Source organism: Molossus molossus, unplaced genomic scaffold (genome assembly GCF_014108415.1).
Source record: "Molossus molossus isolate mMolMol1 unplaced genomic scaffold, mMolMol1.p scaffold_m16_p_8, whole genome shotgun sequence".
NCBI lineage: Eukaryota > Metazoa > Chordata > Mammalia > Chiroptera > Molossidae > Molossus > Molossus molossus.
Genome location: NW_023425402.1, coordinates 103,715,475 through 103,734,273, shown reverse-complemented (window position 1 = coordinate 103,734,273; position 18,799 = coordinate 103,715,475).

Genomic DNA, 18,799 nt, shown 5'->3' with positions numbered 1-18,799 from the left:
CCCACTGTGTGCCAGGGACCATTTAAGGTGCTGAGAATACAGCTACTGCAAAAGGGACAACATATCTGCTCTCATGGAGCTGGTGTCCTGTTTACCTGCTGTATTACTGAGCTCCGGCTGCACAAACAAAATGCAGACTGGGTGGTTTAAACAGCAGGACTTATTGTCCCACAGTTGTGGAGGCTGAAGTCCAAGATCAAGATGTTGGCAGGCTTGGTTTCTCCTGAGGTTTCATCTCTTTGGCTTGCAGATGGCTGTCTTCTCAGTGTGTCCTCATATGGTCTTTCTTCTGTGTAAGCACATCCCTGATGTCTCTTTGTATGTCCAAATTTCCTCTCCTTATAAGGACACCACTCAGATGGAATTAGGGCCCACCCTAAGAACCTCACTGAAACTAAAGGGCCTTTAAATTTATCTTTAAAGGCCCTACTCCAAATACAGTCACATTTAGGATACTGGGGTTAGGGCTTCAGTGTATGAATTTTGGGCAGACATATTTCATCCCCTAATACATGCCTAATGTGTCACATAGATGGTAGTTAGCAGTCAGAAGTGATCTCTGTTTTTCTGACATATGATAAGAACCTGGACTGTGCTGTGTGTCTGCTCCCTTCCAAATTAAAATATTGTTGTTAAGATGCAAAGGGAGTGGTGTGTGCGTGTATGACCCAACTGCTTACCTGGAGGAGAAACTTCAGTTTAGAATGTGGCCTTTCAAAGCTGTGCTCCCTGGAATTTTCTTATTCTTGCTTAGACCTCACCAATTAGATTTCTTCCCCTTTCAGGTGTCAGCTCTTAAACATTTCGACGACTTCAAAATTCACACTATTTAAAAGCAGTAGCTTCAACTACTCTTTAAACTAGGGCTCTTCGCTCTTTGACACCAAGACTTTTCCTTTGATGACTTCAAGTATTTCCCCTTCTACCAACAAGCTCATCAGTGGTTTAGCTTTTCAAACATATTAATTATAGTAATATATTTTGTTTACCTTTAAAAAATCAGTTTTAACTGTGCATTTATGTCTGCTATATTAGTATAAAAAAGCTATTAACTAAATAATACTGTTTTTAACAATGTCTTAAGAAATTCTGTTGCTTTTTTTTTTTTTTTTAATGTTTCTTCTAAGCACAGGCAGATCTGTACAATGGAAATTTCCATTCTGTGCTCTCAGTATACTGACTGTGAAATAAATAAAAGAAAGCTTTTGCATTTAGTAACCTTGAAGTTCTCAGAGTACTTTTACCTCCAAGGCTGGGTAAGTGAATGTTTTCAAGTGACTTACCGAGACAAGGAGGGGGGATGTCGTGCAGAGAGAGTGAGCTTGGCTTTTACATGAAGCAAGAACAGGGCTTGAGGTATTCAAAACTCAAATTAAAAGAAGTAAGCAAAAGCGAGGAGAGAGAATAAAAACAGAGTGGAATAACTTTATTATTTAAGATGCACATAATGTAGCATTTCAATACAGTAATATGAACAGGACCTCTTGTTTTCCTAATGTATTCACAGCTACATGGTGCTTTTCTTTCTGGAAGACTAGGGATGACTCCCATGTGTCCCTTTCTTTCCCACAAGTGTCACCTCTGCGTGCAGTACAGCTGTCTCTAGGGGAGAAAAGAACCACCGTTTCATGGAAAATAATTGACTGCCTTCTTCAATGAGGAACAGAAAAAAAGATGCGTGGGGTCCAACTGAAATGCAAAGGCAGTTCTTCATGCAAATAAATTCTGGCCTCACAATTAACTAATTTTGTAATAACAGCAATAACTTAAAAAGTCTTGGGTCCTGTTTTAATAAAAATGAAAACAGAATCCAAAGCACCAAAGGCTCTATTTCTCCTATGAATCTGCTCTTTCTTCAAAGACTCAGCCATCTTGAGGCTTAAACTGTTTTAGGGCAAATACTTCTGCGGCACTCTATTTTTTTTATAGGATGAAAAAGTTCATGTATGATACAATCAATGACCTTCTGCTGTGTAAATATTAAGCAGATACTAGTGTAACTTCCTGAACCAAATAAGACTGGAATGTGACGAGGTAAGCGGGGTCAGCAAGCTTTGTCTATAAAAAGTTCTGTAGTAAATATTGTAGGCTTTGTGGATCATCCATTCTCAGTGACAAATATTCACCTGTGCAGTCCAGGTGTAGAATCACAAGAGACAACGACATGTGGATGAATGGGTGTGGCTTTATCCCAATACAGCTTTCATTTATGGACACCGAAATTTTAATTATGCCTAGTTTTCATGTGCCAAAAAATATTCATGTTCTGATTATTGCCACCCATGTAAAGTGTAACACACATTCCTAGCTGTGAGCCACACAAAGCATGAAGTACACTGTAATCTGCTGACCCCTGGGACAAACGGGTGAGTGGCATCTGTTGTTGAATTAAGCTATTTATGGATATGTCACATTATTGATTTGAGTTGGGAAATTAAGGTAATATCAATATCACTAAAGTATCAAATAATTGAGTTGTTTTGACCTTCATTTTTTTTTTTTTTTTTTGCTACATGTAGCCCAAATCTGCAAAGCTGCTTAGTTATCTTACATTTGAGTTGTGATAGGGAAGTCATCTTTTTTTAAAAAAATCCTCACCTGAGGATATTTTCCCACTGATTTTCAGATAGAGTAGAAGGGAGGAAGAAAGAGAGAGAAACATCAATGTGAGAGAGACACACCAATTGGTTGCCTCCCTCATGATTCCAACCAGGGCTGGGAATCGAACCACAACCAGAGTACATGCCCTTGACCAGAACCGAACCCGGGTCTCTTTGGTCCACGGGTCAACACTCTATAACTGCTGAGCCAAATTGGCTGGGCAGGATGTAATTATTTTGAATGGTTATTCTTTTATACCTTACTTCTCTCCCTATGCCTTCCTCCCATTAAAGGAGAATCTGTTCTAGCCTGGTCTCCAGGACCATCTGATGTTGAATTAAGAGAAAGATAAGGCCACAGAGCCCAAGGCATGGACAAGGACACAGACAGAGAAACTGGGCTGAGTCACTTAGTAAAATGGAAGAATATGGAAAGATGGGGCAATATCATCATGGCTGGGACTGTGGGTCAGTGATGGATTTTAGGGTATGAGAAGCTGCATGGAAGAGAAGGGAAAGAAATTTGAGTGGTGTTGTGTATTATTCATTGGTTCCCTTTTGATGTTTCTCTAGAAACGTAAGTAAATATTAGAGTTCTCATTTAATGTCTACTCTTTGGCTTCTGGGCTATGTGTATTTGTTAGGATTCCACACAGAGACCAGGCAGGCAAGGGCCCAGGATGTATTCATTATACAACTGTCTAAATTATCATAAAAGAATAACGTGACATGCACAAAGTGACATATTTTATTTTTACTTACTCTTTTCTAGAGATCTTGGAATTACTAAATATTTCATGGACCTTGATGAAGAGTCAAAACATTCACAAGGGCTATCGTTGCCTCCCAAGTAGGTTAATTAGATTTTAGCTTGGGGCTGTGACAGTGAGGGTTGTTCCCTGTCTTTGCTTCTCCTAAAGAAGGTGTGAATCTTTGTTTTGGTTCACAGGCACAAGAGTTCAGAGATCTGAGTCGGATTCCTTATATGCATAGCATGTTATCCAAAAGACTTAAAAACATTAAGAAAATAATTAATTTTAAAAGGCAATTATCACTTTATAAATTAATAAGTATCTATTTATGTGCACAGACTAAGAAGAATTCTGACACATGATTCTTGTCCAATGAAGGCTAAGTAGTTCTGATAACATGAAAAGGCAGAGAAAAGAGTGATCTGAGATAAGGGCAACATAGCATCCTGGGTCATAAATATAATGAATTGCTTAGAGCAGCTGTCATAATTCCTTTAGAAATATTATTTAAAATACAGAGAAATAATAAAAATATATGGAATAAAGGAATGAATGTATAGCTCCTCTTCACTCTGTCTTGGTTCTGGTTTAGGACTCACCCAAAAAAGTAGAGTTGCTCTTGCTAAGAGATTTGGTTTCTTATGTTTCTTGACTATGACTAACACCATTTATATGCTTTTGAACTCTGATAGGATCATAACACAAAAATAACTCTTTAGAATGCAATTAAATGTTAAAATACTTTAATAACTCGAGGACAACATCCAAAGGAATAAAATTGACTTGCTCAGTTCTTTGAAACCTCAGATATCAATCAAATTATCACCAAGATCTTAACCAATAAAATATGATTCTGAATAATCAAATACTTTCTAAATCAGGACACCTCCTCATCTTATAATCCCCACATATCTCTGTTCATTGCTTATCCTCTTAGATGTAAAAAGCTTTTGATCAAGATGTTCTGTAATCACACTAGTCCTCCAGGTTTGCTCATCTGTCTACTGGCTGATACCACTGTAGGTACAGTTGCCTAGAACAGTAGAACCAAGCTTTTGTATAACTGCACCAAGGACATTCTGTTATTTTTTCTCTTTGAATATGCTGGATCTTAGTTATAAATTGTATGATACAAATTTATCATCAGTTCATATAGTGAAGTTTCATGTATACCACAGAAGGATGGAGATGTGGTAAATGAGTCATTTACAGTCGATTTAAATTCTAAGTACATATCATGCCTTAAAACTTTTATTCGCATATATCTCAGGGTGTCCCCTAACTGTGTTTTCTCTAGATCTCCAGAGGCCATTCACTGATGGATAATTTCCATTCATAGATCTAGAATTGAGTTCATAAGGTCCAAGAGAGGATTCTGATTTCATCATATGGCATCTTTGTGCCAACAGACTTGGTGACTCATATGATAGGGTTTTCCTGGATGTTCCTGTGGCCTGAATCCTCACTCTGTATTCTAAGTTGGGCTTGCCTTTAGTCCCCTTGCCTAGCACTGTATTCTTTCCTGAGACTAGAGGCTTGTTCTAAAGTTAGGTCCTGTTTGGTGGGGCCCTGAAACCTTGTGAGAAGAAGGTAGAGCACCATCTTTCAATACTGAAAAAAAAAAAATGTCAACCTAAAATTCTATACCCTTTGGAAATGTCTGTCAAAAAGAGAAGCAAAAAAAAGACTTTTTCACACAGTCAAAAGCTGAAAGAATTCCTCACCAGGAGAACAACATTTAAAAAAATGTTAAACGTAGTCTTTTAGGTAGAAGAATAATAACAGTTGGATATATGGATGGATACAAAGAAATGAAGAGCACCAGAAATAGTAACTACATGGGTAAATATATGAGATATTTTCATATTATGTAAATATATTTAATATATAAATTAATATTTAATGAAATAATAACATTGTATATAAAATTAGAATGTTTGGGAACACTGGCCTAAAAACTATTATGCGTAAAAGGGGAGTCCATATCATAAGGTTTTTATACTATCTATAAATTATATAATATCACTTTAAGGTAGACTGTGATGAGTTGAAAATGTATAGTATAAACTCTACAACCACCATTACAGTAACAATATATTTAAAGCTTATGAGCCAACAAAGGAAATATAATAAAATCATAAAAATAATCAATTAAAAAAAAGAACAAAGAGCAGGTGGAACAAAGAGAAAACAAAGAGCAAAAGTGTACACTTAAACCTAAGAATATTGATACTCACATTAAATGTTAATAGTCTAAACACTACACAGGTATAGTCAGATTGAATTCAAAAGCAATACCCAACTATATGCTGCTTACAAGAAACACACTTTATTATTTATTTATTTATTTATTTATTTTATCCTCACCCGAGGACATTTTCCAATTTTTTGTTCAGATAGAGTGGGAGGGAGAGAGAGAAACATTGATGAGAAGGGACACATCGAGTGTCTGCCACCTGCATGACCAACCAGGGCCGGGGACAAACTGCAAGCGAGGTACATGCCCTTAGCGGGAACCGAACCCGGGTCTCTCAGGACCGCAGGCTGACGCTCCAACCACTGAGCCAAACTGGCCAGGGCAAGAAACACACTTTAAATATGAGAACAAGATGAGATTAAAAGGGAAGGATGGAAAACAATATACCACTGAGAGGAAATATTGAGTGACTATATTATTATCAGTCAGACAAAGTATATTTCAGAGAAAGGACTATTACCAGGGACAAAGATGATTTCATCATAATAAAGGAGTCAATTTATCAAGAGGACATAAAGTCCTAAGTGTATATACACTCAATATAAAACTTAAGAGTACCTGAAGCAAAAACTTAGAACTACAAAAAAAAAAAAAGAGAGAGAAATTCATAATTATAGTCAGAAATTTCAATACTCCTTTTCAATAATTCATAGAACAAGTAGATGGAAAATCAATAATAACATAAAGACCTGAACAGCACTCTCAACCAGGACTATCTAATTGATATTTATAGAACTTCACCCACTAACAACTCTATATTAATTATTTTCAAGAGCGCATAGAGCATTTACCAAGAGAGACCATATTCTGGACCACAAGACAAATCTTGATACATTTAAAAAGATGTAAGTAATACATTTTGTGATCATAGTTGAATTAAGTTATAAACTAGTAACAAAAAATTCTCTGGAAAGTTCTCAAATATTTGGAAAGTAAATAACATAGTTCTAAAATAACCCCCAAGTGAAAGAAAAAAACAATCAGAAATAAAATTAAAAAGAATTTTGGTTTGAAGACAAATGAAAACACAACATGTCAGTATTTGTGGGATTCTAACTAGCACTATGGCAAAACAGCATTAAACTCCTATATTACAGAAGAAGAAAAGTCTCACTGAGTAACCTCGGTTTCCCATTTAAGAGGAGAGAAAGAAGAACCACTACACTTGTATCAGAAGAGCTAGGTTTAGAAACACTAGTCATGTTGGGTAGGATGAGGAGGAACGGAACTCCCATGGACTGCTGGTGAGAATGTAAAGTAATGCAACCACTTTAGCTGTTTCTTAAAACTTTAAACAAGATGACCCAATCATCCTGCTCCAAGAGAAAAGTAAGTGTATGTCTGCATAAATACTTGTACAGACACATTCATAGCAGCTTTATTTGTAAAAAAAAAAATCCCCAAAGTGAGAAACTGGTGGATGGATAAACAAATTATGGCATATTCATATCATGAAAGATTACTTATCAATACAAATCAATGAAGTATTGATAAACACAGCAACAAAGATGAACGTCAAAATAAATATGCTGAGGGACGAAAGCCAGACAGGAGAAACTTCACCCTCTCTAATGACATTTGTGTTAATTCTAGAAACAGGAAAGTCATCTCTAGGTCCAGGGAGCAGGTTGGTGGCTCTGTGAGGGCGAGGGGGAAGGAGAGAGAGGGAAGGGATTGCCAAGGGGCCCACGGGGAGTGTTCCCATCTAGGCTGTGGTGATGGTTTCGTAGTTGAACGTATAGCAAAATGTATACAATAGTTTTCATCTACCAATTGTATTTAACCCCCAGATGAAATTCTCCTACTGCAATCTTCCTAACGTGTCAATTGTGATTTTATATGTTTTTTGAATTTATCAAAACGTGGCCAGCACTAGGCTGGGTTGGAGCCGGGAGCTGATACAAAGCAAACCTGGTTTCGCCTGCACTGAGCTTTCAGTTTTGGAAAAATCATCAAGAAGCAGCTTATCGAGGCTTGATCATCTGTGAAGTATTGATTTCCACAGCATTTATTTCATTGGAGAGTGATGGTTACTTCTAATCTAAGGTATTACTTTTGTTTCACAGGGATACATCATGTGTATATAAACAAAGTAGGGCTCTGACTGTACACACAATCTACGTGAGACTTCCTATGCCCACTGCAGCAGCCGCCTGTCCTCGGTCCACGGATTCAGGAGGAGAAGGTGGGCAGGGACAGTGGAAGTGACACCAACTAAGTCATGCACACACACGTATGTATATGCATGCACATGTACATATTTGTGTGTGTATATCCATATGTGCATATATACACATGTGTGTATGTATGATTTGGATTGCATCAATACAGCTAAACTGAACTACATATCCTAGAATTGCCTTCCTGGTCCACAAGAGTCCATTTTGTGTGTACATGCACCAAAAATAACCACATGTATATGTAGTATATATCAGACATGTAGTTGCACATCGAATCCTTTTGGATAAGCTGTGCTATGAAGAATAATAACCAGTACCGAGCACGTGGACTGTGCCAAGCTATGTGCTGACTGCTTTACATACATTATATATGGGTACCCTTCAATAATTCTTTGAGTAGGTAGCATTGTGATCATTTCACTAGATGAGGAAAATGAGAGCAGAGGTTAAGTGACTCATCCCAGATTAGGTATTAGCAGGAGGTAGGGAAGGGCGTCCCACCCCGAGGCCTGTGTTCCTCACATGTGCTCTAAACCCACAGCGATTTAGTAGATGAAAATAGAAAACCAAACTACAAAATATAAATAGCAAATTACCAGAACATATTTAAAGAGCCAATGAAAGAATTTTTAAAACATGGTAATGTTAAACAAAGTGAAACTCATCTGAGATAAGTAAGTGTTCAAATCACATTTTAAAGATTTGAATCTCATCTGTGCAGGACTCTCTCTAATTTGCACTGAGTACACACTCCTGAAATAGCTGCCAACATCACGTGAATGTTTACTGACTTCAGTGGGAAAGAAGAGAGAATTCGAATAGCCTGTGGATCAGAGAGAGGCTGGTGGGTGCGAGGGAGGGGATTTGACAGAAGGAGGGAAAACAGGAACCAGAGATTGAAAGACACTGAGCACAACACAGAGAGAGGCCTGAAGCTGAGGGAAAGATATGCAAATGCTCATTGACTCTGCAATGAAAAATCTCCTTATTAAACTGTGCTTTATCTGGGAACAGTCTTCCTTTTAGGAGCATATCCAAGCAGAGATAAAGGCATCCTACTATACTCATTAAACTGTGCATGCTTTGATGCAATCAGACTTGTATAATTTGCATATGGAGCAGTTTAATCCAGCTCATCCTGTCTTGCACCTATTGTTAATCATGCCTAGGCTTCCCGCCCCCTTCCCCCCGCCGCCTCCACTAACCCTTTGATTTAGGCAGATAAATGAATAGACATAAAGACATCAACATCTTTGTGAGTGATCATCAGCCTCGTACATACAAACTATCCCTTGGTTGGCTGATTATGTCTCGGTTGGCATTCCATATGTTTTTGATAGTGTCCATCTTTGCTGATTTCGAAAAGGCTGTACACAGGCTCATCACAATGGCAGAAAAACATGAGCATACATTGTGGGCCTAAGTCCCTGTTAGCCTTTAGCCATGCTTAGTGAAACGGGTGTTCTCAACTTCTTCACTAGATGGAATCTGCTTTCAACCGCGTATTTTTGTGTCAGTGCGCAAGGTTTGAAAGGAGGCTTTTAAGAATAAATGAAAACTTTGTGATTACTTCTTGGTGGTAAGTAATGTGCAGTTATGAGGATGTTGCGATTTGATTTTCAATGTGTTGGTCTCTGATGAGTAGAGAAGAACTACTCGGAGTCTTTGTTTCCTCAGTAGCATTGCTTATTATTTACAGTAAGAGGAAAAGGCATGAAAAGTGGGGAAAGGAAGCAGTGTATGATTTTCTCTACTTCCTATCAACTTTCATCTCATTCCCCAAATCCCAACGATGTTTTCTCTCTACCCCTCATCCTTCCTGTCACTCACACTGCCTCAGTGTTGGAAGTAGGAGAGAAATACAGGAAAGAAGATGGGGACCATTGCATTGATTCAGGGATGACGGAGACCAGTTAAAGTGTTAGTGGAAAGTTCTTCATCATACCATCCCCATAATGGGGTACGATTATGTCGTTGTTTAAAAGTGAAGATCCTGTCCTCAAGAGACACGGAAGGGAGTGTGTTAAGTGGATCTCAGGGTAGCGCTTTGCAACATTTAGAAGCACGAAGCAAATAACATTTGAATTTTTAAATCAGGTCTCATTCCTCTGCTCTCCATCCATCCACCTCCAGTTACATTGGACTGGATACGGGTGAAGGTTGTAGGTTGGCAAGTGTGGGAAACAGGGGTGAAGGCAAACCCCTCTCCTGCCCATCTGGGAGAACCCCCAAGGGCAAGCAACCAGCCTCGACTTGGAAGAGGCGGAAAAAGACTAAAAATAAGTGATTTCAGGCTTTGGGAAATGGTAAGCTTGGAGGAAGGCACTCGTGTAGGGACATTGAGTAAAACAGAGCAGGAATACCGAGGGAGGAGGGGAATGGGCGCGTTCCTGGGGGCGAGCTGATCGTTTTCATAGAGAGTGAGTGTCCTCCTTTCTCTGTATGGCCTTTGCCCACCTACTCACATTTACTTTCTTCACTTCCCTCTGGGTCTTGAAGATGTAGAACTAAACATGGGACAATTTGGAGTTTGAAGTTGAATACATGGGTGTCCAAATCGTGTCCTTCATATCCAGCTGAATAATAAATTACAACAGTAGCATCAATGATAATGGACATTTATTGAACATGCACTAGGTAATATGTTAAAAGCTTCCCATGAATCACCTCATTTAATTTCCCCCAAACAGAGGCACTGATTATTATCGTCATCTCTAGTTGAAAACCTAGGAAGTAGTAGATGTGGGAAGGTCTGTTAGGTACCTTGCTCAAGATCGATCAGAAATTCGTTGGTTTGGGCTCTCTGCCCTCCGCCTCTATTCCTTCGCGTTCTGTTAGCACAGGGCTCTCATTTGGGGGAACTATTTCGTGTAGTTGCAGGAGCACAATGCTTAGGGCCAGACTCTTATTCTTGCCTCTCATTCCCCCTGTGGCTACCGACGCTGTGGCGGAAATCCTTGTTTATGTGTTTCTGGTACCCCTGGAGTAGGCATGTGGCCCAAGTTCATCTCATCAGTGCTGTGCCCCCAAATCTGCATCCTGGTCGCACAGTGGAAAGCCGGCTGGGAGGAGAAATTCATCACAGAGGTGGTGTCGCCTTGTTGTGGTCCCAGCTGCCCAGATGCTGCCGTTCCTCACCTCCTTTCCAACCCCAGTCTTGGTGGTTTCCATGGATTCTGGGCACCCCAAATTTTCTTAAAAGAAGGGCTCCTTTTCCAACATAACAAGTGGACATAGCAAACCTTGATTCTCAGGTCCAGGCCATCACTTCACTCTCCCACCAACAAGAGGTCTTTATTCTTAATTCATGGTTGGACAATAGTGCTTGTTCATTTCCTTGAGGTGCCCCTATGAATCTTATCTATCTGTCAAGCTCCATTCAGCTCCACTCCTCTGAGGCCTTTCCTAATGACTCTGGTCCTCATGGACTTTCTGTTTCTACAACCAACTGTACCCCCAATGCAGCCCAGAGCCCTGAGCATCATCACTGCCTTTTACACCCCCCAAAGCACACATTCGAAACCCATTGATGCATTTACTTATTCAACAATATTTACTATGTGACAGGACCCTGCTAGATGCTACGGACAGAGTGGGAAATATACTTTTAACACATGACGTGTGTTTCCAAAGAGGAAGTGAGTATGTTATGTATGGGAAAGTGTGATGGGCAGTCTGACCTCAGCCTGGGCCACAGAGGGGTCCATGAGGTGTGTGAAATCTCTAACATGGAGTAAAGAATTGTATGTATGTTTGATTTTTTTTTTTTCTAAAACAGACCTCTGTACCAGTCATCTGATTCTCAAAGAGGTCCATGGCCCCCAAAATATTAAGCGCCCAAACTCTGAGCGTATATCCTTGTCTTGTACTCTCCAATTAGTGAAATCTCTTTGAGTTAGGGAACTGTCTTACAATTCTTATCTGTTGCTCAGATGACCTTTTCCAACAGTGCTAAGCATACAGTAGATTCTCAATATTCTTGTTGAATACTGAGACTGAAAAAGGAAAAAAAAAAAAAACTGCTTTAAAATGTAGGTCAAGTCTGCTTCCAGTCATATGTTTTTCTAAAACTCAAATTTAGTCATCATGTATGTTGTTCAAAATAATATTCTTTAGAACTGTACTGCCTGAGATAAAATCCTGGCAGTGAGAAGTGTGGATCGTTTTTAACGTTTTGATCATGATTTTAGTCCGAGAGCTGTACTTTTTAGTGACTGCTGACCTTTTTGGATGTCAGGTTCCTGCCCCAAATTTTCTGTGATCTTACAGGATAAGTAGCAGGTCCAAGTGTTTAAATTTTATCATTACCTCGGCAGGTAACTCGCCCTGCTCTCTCTACCTGCTACCAAGCTGGGAAGAATACGAAATGCCTTTTCTCATTCATAATGATTACTCTTGGACCTCTGGGAGATCTGATTGAAAAACTGAGTTCTTCTAGCCAGACTAGAAATCTGGAAATTAGCTTTTTATAGTTTCGAGAAGCCTTGGAATGAGGGATGATGTTAGGGGACCAAGTTGCAACCAGGTCAGAATCAATATTTATTGGCTTATTAAAGGAAGGGCTGTGTTGGAAACAACTGTGTCTTCACATGTGTGGGCTGGGGATACAAGTCTGTGTGTCAGCTGCTGTCTGCCTGAGAATACCAACTGTTAGGGTCAAGTATTCTCTCTCTCTCTTTTTTATATTTATATGCTTTGAAGTTTCTCATTTAACATGCCACAGGGCATGCATGTTAGCCATTCAGGTGTTAATGCGGCAATTAAGACATGAGAAATGATTCCTACACTTTGTTTCATCTCTCTCTTCACCCTTCCCCTTTCCTCACATGCTTGTCTTTTCTCTCTTTCGGCATTTAATCTCTGTGGGAGACATTCTGGTGGGAGTGTAATCTTCAAAGACAGTCGGTCTTGGTGCTATAGAAGTCACGATGTGCTCTTGATTCAGTGCCTCACTCCGTTAAGGCTCAGAGATGCCTGGTTACGGAGGGTTCTCATGAGGGTGATTTCCCAGGGAATGTGAGGAGGTCTGGGAGGGTGTTCTGCCCATCCCAGCCTTCTCCCTTTGTCTTTCTTTCCGTCGCCAATAAAATTCTCCCCTATTATTGCTGATACTAGAAATTCTCCTGCAAGGTTTCTTCCTTTGAATTAAAGTGCTCTCTAGGGGAGACGAGGATTATATCCCAAACCTATGTGAACCTTCGGATTCCTGATTAATTCATAAAATTCGAACATGCAAGAGCACTTTTATTGAGCAGCTAGTCTGTACCTGACACTGTGCTATGTGCTTTATATAGGTCAATGCATATAATTTTCTCAAAACCCTTGAGTAGCAAGCTGCCTCATTACATCAATTTCATAGCTGGCCCCAAAAATGTTTCTGAAGGTTATTTCATTGACAAGCAACATGACCAGAATTTGAAATCAGTCTAACTTGGCTTCAAATTGAGGGCCTTTTCACTATACAAAGTGAAATAAAACTGTAATGACTATATATAAAATACTTAGATAAAAAACATTAGTTTCTTCACACATCTATCCCCCCAAGTTTATATTAAAACAGATTGTCATGAACTTTAATACCTGAATATTTTTGGAGAATAGGAGATAAAGAGATTCTGTCACTCAGTAATATTGAGTGGCTCCTGTGTGTCAGGAACTTTCATACTTGGTGGGAATGTAGCAGTCAACAAACAAAAATTCCAAATCTCTGAAAAGCTTACCTTCTAATGGGAACAAATAATGAAAAATATATTAATGTATAAATATGGTATGTTAGAAGGTTACTAGTGTTATGGAAAATATAAATCATGGATGGGCAATAGAGCAAGGGAGATGGCTGGATTGTAATGATTAATTATAAGTAGGAGGCTATGTAGCCATAAATGAGGAGGTGAGAATTGAGCAAATACATAAAGGCTATATTGAAGCAAGCCATGGAGAGAAGGTCCAAGGCAAAGGGAATAGCTGGTCCAAGGCCTGGAGGTAGTAATGTACTGGGCATGAACCAGGAGCAAGGAGGTCAGTGTGATAGGCAGCTGGAGATGAGTGAGCAATAGGGAAGAGAAAATAGAAGATGACAAAAGTGAATTAATAGTGAACGGGACAAATAATTGCTTGTAGACCATAGAGAAGATTTGGGTTTCTAATGTGAGTGAGATGGGAAATTATCACAGGATTCTTGATCTGAGTTACCTTAAAATCACTCAGGTTGCTGTATTGACCACAGTCTGTTGAGAAAAAAGATGAAAGCACAAAAACCTATCACAAGATAATTGCAGTAACTCAAATGTGACATGATATTAGCTCTGATCATGGTGGTGAAAGTAGTGAGAAGTGATTTTATTCTTTATATATTTTGAAGGTAATACCAATGGGATTTTTTGACTGATTGCATGTGGGAGGTGAGAAAAACAGAGGAGTCAAGAATAACAGCATGATTTTTGGCCTAAACATCTGGAAGAATTAAGTAGCCCTTACTGAGATGGTAAAGATTTAAATAAGAGCATCATGAGTTTCATTTTTGACAAGTTGAATCTGTGGTATTTCCAAATATCCAATATTAATAGGCAGATGAATGAATATCTGAGTCTGATGTTCAGGGGAGATATCTCAGCTGGTGATAAAAATTGGGTATATATATATATATATATATATATATATATGAAGAATCAAGAGAAAAACTGGGAATTGATGATTGGATTTAGTAATGGAAAAGTCTTTGTTGGCATTAACAAAAGTAATTGAGGGGAGAGGAATGTACTTACATAGGTGAAAGCTGCCTACTGTGATTTTAAGAGAGAATAATAGAAGAAGAATTGGAGAGAGTAGGTATAGACAAGTCTTCAAAGAGTTCTGCTATAAAGAGCAAAGGAATAGTACATAGAGGGAAAGGTGGCTGTTTTTTAGGATGGTAGGAATAATAGAATGGTTGTGTGCTAATGGCAGTGAACCAAGAAAGAGGAAAAAAATGGAAGAAGCAGATTAGAAATGAGACAATTACTGGAGAAATGCTTTTGTATAGCAGGGAGAAGGGTTGGGATCTAGTGAAAAATGGAGGAGTTTGTCTCAGCTTAGAACCCTCCATCCCTTGTGGTACAAGGAAAAGAAGCAGGGTAGATGGGCACTGCTGAGTATAGGTAGGTAGATATGGTGGTGAGAGCTGGTTGCACCCAGTTAATGGTTTCCATTTTCCATTGCTGTAAAAAGCAAAGGTACTAGATCAGAGTAAAAATGACGGAGGAAGTGTTAGAGGTTTCAGCATCTTAAAGATTAGTGTAAAAATCTCGATGTGGCAATTCCACACCGCCTCAAACTCATTCTAACGCCAAAGGTCCTGGGAAACTGGAGAGGGAGTCAAGAGTGAGGAAGAGGTTGTGGACAAAAATCAGGATTTGCTCACATCAAAAACATCTCCAGAGCAGGGCTACACACACGTAAAAATATCGTTTTATAAACCTTCCTGATTAATAGTCTTAGTTTTTTCCTTATCACTATCACCTACCTATTGAAGTCAAGTCCTTTGTGGATATGAATCTACTGGCCTCTATAATCACTTTAGTCAACTGGTCACCCTTGGTTTCATATCTATTTGGAAATGGTTCCCCCAAATTCCGTGGGCTTTGGTGGTCAACCACAATCTTTGTGACTTTCCGTATCATAATCATAAAATGCTAACAAAAATCACTAAATAGTAACACTGAAGAACTCTTAGCAATGTCTGGCCTCATCTTGCCGGAAAGACAACAGCATCCCAGAGATGCGATGATTTGCACAAAGACCTAATTTGGGATACAAGTGGAGCTGGCACCCAGGTTTGAAACTCCTGCCCACTGTTCCTTCTGGCACATCTCCCTGCTGGTTCCTTGGATTCAACACAACCACACAACTTCTTTGAACTGGGGAGTGAGAAGTGGCTCTTGTGATGAATTTTCCAATGTCACTTTATGCCAGACCAATAAGCCATACTGATATGAAATTAATTTAATTTGCTTTCCAGTGTTCTAATAATGAGTGATTTAAATAATGACACCTTGAGAGAACTAGCGAAGATGCCAGATTTTAAGATTTCATCACTAATCAGGGCAATAGTGAGGATTTTCAAACTGACAATCACAATCAGACCTTTTTCTTTTTTTTCTGTGACATGCCATGTTAGAAGGCTACATCCTAAAATTAAATTATACTTCTAATACATGCAGTGCCCACTCATGTCAGACTGGCAGTGTGAATTCCAGCCCTTCCATTTGGCCTATTACTGTGAAATGTGAAAAGGAGGAGAGTAGCATACTATTCACTGTGCTATAATAACTTTAATTCTTCTGTAATAATGGTGCAACGACATGGGAGATAACAATATGAGGAAGAAACCATTATGGGGGCAAGCCATGAAAAACACTTCTGCTTGATCTCCCCTAATTATGTAGTTAATTTATGTCATCACTGTGAAGGGAATAGCATTTTCTGTGATGTCCTTTCTTCTTCAGTCCATATCATAGTTACTTGCTTCAACAAGTTAGGATTAGTACGGGCTGAAGCATGGAAGAAGGGAGCAATGGGTTGTTCCCTGAAAGTGATGACCAACTCTCTGATGGAACTTGACTATATTAATGATCAGTCTGAAGTGAGCCATGGGCAGATTGACTAAAATACAAAGTTTCTAGGGGAGGGGCTCAGAGTTTAAGCAGAATGAATGAGCATGGCTCTGTTGACTAGTGTAGGCATTTGAAACAAGTGCGTCTGGTAATGGGTGTAAGCCTGGGGAGGGATCCCTCCACGACTTTGTTACCATAGTGCAAACATCACGGGCATCATCAATAAAGTAAAAACTATGTTCAGCTTCATCGTGAACCTGTAGTTCTTATAGTTAGAAACTCTACAGACCCAAGGATATTTGTGTGTGCACGTGTTGCACATTGGTTAGTTCTGTGAGGAGGGATTGGGATGGGGAAGGGCAGTCACTTGATTACAATATTTTCTGAAGGAATGCAACCTTACAGATTGTGGGACAGAAGCTGAAGGAGAGTTGTTCTCCCACCCAACCTCTGAGAGGTTTTACCACAAGAGATCTCTGAAGTACCTGGCAGACGCGTTGGAGGGAGTTGGTAATGCCCCCGCAGCCTTCTGCTCTCTTCCTCGCCTCACACTGTATGTCTAAGAGAATGGCCAGAAACAATGGTTGCATTACCAATACTTGCTGCTCATACGCTCTCACTGTCAAACGCCAAGCTCCGACCCATGCCATCTTCCCATCTCCGTGTGAGGTCCTTTGTGTGAATGTCCCTGTGCTCAATGTGGCCTTTCAGAGAAGATCTGGGTGTGAGGATCATGCCTGTAAATGGGAGGTCATATACTCTTAATTTCCCTAACTCCCTCTGACATATGAACTAATGAATACATCTGCGGATAAAGCAGTTATATTGGGAAATAGATGTTGTACAAGGAAAGTGGGCTTCAGTTCTAACTTATTCCAAGTAGGAACTTGGCACAGCCTCGGGAAAGAGGGTACTCTCCTGGGACACATGGAACAATTCAATACATTCTACAACCAATGTCTTCCTGAATTTCTGATTGATTTGAATAAGACGACTTGGCAAGTAGGAAAACAAGATCTTTATGTAAATGGTGGCCATCTTTTTGCCTTCATATGAAATCATACGCAGAAATAAAAAAGATTGCCCTGACCGGTTTTCCCAGTGGTTAGAGCATCGGCCCACCAACTGAAGTGTCCTGGGTTCAAGTCCGGTCAAGGGTGTGTACGTGGGTTTCAGGTTTGACACCCAGCCCCAGCCAGGGTCATGTGGGAGGTAATCCATTGATATGTCTCTCTCACATCAATATTCTTCTCTCTCTCCCCCTCCCTCTCTCCCTTCCACTCTGTCTAAAAAAGAAGCAATAAAAAAGTTTATTAATTGGTGTTAAGTAAAAAGCTTTGGATATTTGTCTCAAAGAAGAACTAACTCTGTATTTTCTATCTGTTTAGTTAGTCATTCGCAGTGGTTCTCAACCTGTGGGTCGCGACCCCTTGGGGGATCGAACGACCCTTTCACAGGGGTCGCCTGAGACCATCGGAAAACACATATTTCCGATGGTCTTAGGAACCGAGCGCCGCTCCTCCATCCGTCTCCAGGCGGGTCCGCCCACGTGCAGAAAAGCCACAGACAACACGAGGAGCTGTATCACAGGGTCCGGCATCAGGAAGGCTGAGAACACTGCCTTACAGTAATGGCCCAGGAGGACTGGGTCCGCGCGACAGTGGCTGAACGGTGAATGCGGATCTTTCCTTGGTGAGGAATTTAACCATGGCATCTTAGAGAAATGACTTCACCAAAAAGAGAATAGAAAGAGTCTTTCTCACACAGCAGTGAGACTGACTGGCATGCTAATTTGAATATAAAGGCATCCATTAATTACCAGTCAATTCAAAAGACATTTTATGTTAAATCACTGGGCTAGATATCAGGGATCCAAAGATAACTGCACAGGCCTCTGCAGGCAGGCGGTTTACAGGCTGGGGAGGGAAGCAAGCACCGCACATACGGTGTTTTCAGAGTTTAATACAGGGCACAAACTAAGCGGCATGAAGGTGTAAATGGAGAGCAGTGCGAACGAGGCAGAAGCTAGGTGTTAGCTGGGTGCCTGTGGGCACACACAGGACACGGTCCCTCGGCTTCAGACGTGGGTCCAGCTGCTGCAGTGAGGTGCCCCACCGCTCTCGGCAGCTGGCCGGACAGTGACTGCAGTGGGTATTCCTGAAAGCAAGACGTCCACTCCAGCTGGGGTAGCGGAGCAGCCTTTATCACGGAGGAGGGACCTGGGTCTACTCGTGCAAGGTGCCGGCCGACCGATGAGGCCGACAGAGGAAGGGGTAGCTCGGGCAGGAGAAGGAAGCGGCAGGTGAGTTCCGGAACTGGGGAATCAAAGGCATATGCCGAGCTGTCTGTGATTCTCACAATGAGCCACCCTGAAATGCTGGTCTGGGTGACCCTGAAATGTTGCCAGGGCAATGGTTGA